Here is a 3,302-nt window from a genome sequence, read left to right on the forward strand (position 1 = left end):
GGAATTTTATTTTTTTATTTTTTTTTGAGATGGAGTTTCACTCTGTCGCCTAGGCTGGAGTGCAGTGGCATTATCTCGGCTCACTGCAACCTCCGCCTCCCGGGTTCAAGTGATTCTCCTGCCTCAGCCTCCCGAGTAGCTGGGATTATAGGCGCCTGCCACCATGCCAAGCTAATTTTTGTATGTTTAGTAGAGACGGGGTTTCACCATGTTGCCCAGGCTGGTCTCAAACTCCTGACCTCAGGTGATCCACCGCCTCGGCCTTCTAAAGTTCTGGGATTACAAGTGTGAGCCTCGGCACCCAGCCCACGGTGAAATTTAAAAACAACAACAACAAAAACCCTTCAAATAATTAGAAAGTAAGCAGAACACTTTTTAATAACTCATGAGAAAATATTTTGAACAATAATGAAAATATGACATGTCAAAACCTTTTGGATCCAGCAAAAGTTGTGTTTAAAGACAAATATATAACTTTAAATTCATGTATTAAAAAAGAAAGGCTGAAAAATCTTAAGCTGTTACCTTAAGGATTGTGAACTCCAAAAATTTCAGGCAGGTCTCAGTTAATTTAGAAAGTTCATTTTGAGCGCGGAGTTCAGGAAGCTCGGACCGAAGGCCGCCACTGGGCGCCCAGCCTCCCGCCCGCCATGTCCGCGCCTCGAGCCCCACACGCTCTGGCGGCCGCCGCGCCAGCGTCTGGGAAGGCCAAGCTGACGCACCTGGGGAAGGCGATCCTGGCAGGCGGCCTGGCGGGCGGCATCGAGATCTACATCACCTTCCCCACCCAGTACGTGAAGACGCAGTGGTAGCTGGACTAGCCCTCGAACCCGCCGCGGTACCAGAGCATCGGGGACTGGGTGTGGCAGACAGTCCGCAGCCATGGCGTTCTGGGCCTGTACCGCAGTCTCAGCTCCCTGCTCTACGGCTCCATCCCCAAAGCGGCCGCCAGCTTCGGAATGTTCTAGTTCCTCAGCAACCACCTGCGGGATTCCCAGGGACGGCTGGACAGCACGCGCGGGCTGCTGTGCTGCCTGGGCGCTGGAGTGGCTGAGGCCGTGGTGATCGTGTGCCCCATGGAGACCATCAAGGTGAGGTTCATCCACGACCAGACCTCCCCAAACCCCAAGTACCCAGGATTCTTCTACGGGTTAGGAAGATTGTGCGGGAACAAGGGCTGAAGGGGATGTATCAGAGCCTCACGGCCACCGTACTGAAACAGGGCTGGAACCAGGCCATCCGCTTCTTCGTCATGACATTCCCTGCACAACTGGTACCGAGGAGACAACCCCAACAAACCCATGAACCCGCTGATCACTGGGGGCTTCGGAGCCATCGTGTGCACAGCCAGCGTCTTTGGAAACACTCCTCTGGACGTGATTAAGACCCGCAGGTAGGGCCTGGAGGCGCACAAATACCGGAACTTGATGGACTGCGGCTGGCAGATCCTGAGGAAGGAGGAGCTCAAGGCATTCTACAAGGGCATTGTCTCGCGCTGGGCCAGGTCAGCCTGGATGTGGCCATAGTGTTTATCATCTATGATGAGGTGGTGAAGCTGCTCAACAAAGTGGAAGACGGACTAAGCCCAGTGGGGCCACTGGAGACCCGCCCCAGGCACCTCCAGAGGCCCCACCACTCTTGTCTCACATGATTCCAGTGCAGTAGTGCCAAAAGGCTCCTTTCCACATCCCTTGAGCTCTGTGACCTGGTCTGTGCATTGTGGCCGTCAAGTCCATGTGTCCTATAGCGCCGTGTCTCCCGTGTGGTCTGTGTGTGACACCACCACTGTGTCCCGCTGTCTGGCCCAGCCATGCTTAGTATGCATCTGGCCTGTGAACCTGTGCCCACTTGTCCATGTGCTTACTGTGAGCCTGTACCTGTGTTTCATGTTCTGTGTCATGTGACCCTGTGCCCGCCTCCCAGGGTGCCCTGTGGCCTGGGTCCTTGGCCCTGTAGCCCTGGCCCGGTCCCAGTCTGGTGCTTTCCACCCTCCACTGGCCTATCACCGCTGCCTCCGGGCCTCCCCCTGGCTTCTCCGCATTCTAGGGTCTGCAGCACCCCCCTTCTCCCGCCATTGGCCTTAACTGGCCCTTGGGCCCTCCCTCCACCCAGGACAGGGTGGCACCCACCACTCTCAGGACCACCGTGCAGAATTTTTAAAAAAGGTATTTTGCCAAGGTTGAGGACACACACCCATGACACAGCCTCAGGAAGTCCTGATGACGTGTGCCCAAGGTGGTCAGGGCAGTTTGGTTTTGTATATTTTAGGGAGACATGAGACATCAATCAACATATGTAAGATGAACGTTGGTTCTGTCTGGAAAGGTGGGACAACTTGAAGCAGGGAGGGGGCTTCCAGGTCATGGTAGATAAGAGACAAATGGTTGCATTCTTTTGAGTTTCTGATTAGCCTTTCCAAAGGAGGCAATCAGATGTGCATTTATCTCAGTGAGTAGAGGGGTGACTGAGTAGAATGGGAGGCAGGTTTGCCCTAAGCAGTTCACAGCCTGACTTTTCCCTTTAGCTTTGTGATTTTGGGGGCCCAAGATATTTTCCTTTCACAGGATCTAGGAAAAAAAATAAATCCAAAGTAAAGGTAAGAAAATACAGATGAGAACACTGTTTCAGGAAAAACTGTCGCAAACAATGTTTTTCCTTTACTTTCCCACCACAACAATCAACACAGAGGACCTCGTTTTAAAATTTTTATATTTTTTTACCCAAAACAAAAATGGTCAATAATACAGAAGACTTCTGTGACCAAATGTGAGGTTTTTTGCCACATGCCGAGCAGTAGACACCAGCTGGGTGTTCTCCAATTCAGTTCCAACACGATCTACCCGGATATGGTGTCAGAACCCATGGAATGAGGGGGCTCAGTCCCCAAGACTGTCCCCCTTAAGCCCCACAATCAGAGTGGCAGGGAAACATTAGACTCCTGCCTTGGGGCAAGTGAAAGGAAGACAGGAGAGAGATTCTGTTTTCTGAGGCCGCTGGTTGGGTCTAACACATCCAACATTATAACAACAAAAGATTGTAACAAGGTGTTCATAGAACGGGTAATTTTAAAAAAAGAAAAAAGACCGCAACGAGGGATATGGGAATGATGAACCAACTATGTATCATAACACCACAAGCAGAAACCAATTAAAGAGAAAGCTGACATACACAGGAGAAAATCAACAAACTCAAAAGTTGGTTCTGATAAACTCTAGTGCTGCCTGATGGGTTCATCTTACCTGCTGCCCAGAAAGCCCAACACACTGAGAACAGCAGGTTTTTTGCAGCAAAGAAAGAGTTTA

The 3,302-nt window shown here is 51.2% G+C and overlaps 1 pseudogene; it reads left to right on the forward strand.

Annotated features, from left to right (window-relative positions):
* The first annotated feature begins 550 nt into the window (after positions 1 to 550).
* On the forward strand, positions 551 to 1,680 carry LOC100989470 (tricarboxylate transport protein, mitochondrial-like; annotated as a pseudogene).
* The last annotated feature ends 1,622 nt before the right edge of the window (positions 1,681 to 3,302 follow it).

This window comes from Pan paniscus, chromosome 9, assembly GCF_029289425.2.
Source record: "Pan paniscus chromosome 9, NHGRI_mPanPan1-v2.0_pri, whole genome shotgun sequence".
NCBI lineage: Eukaryota > Metazoa > Chordata > Mammalia > Primates > Hominidae > Pan > Pan paniscus.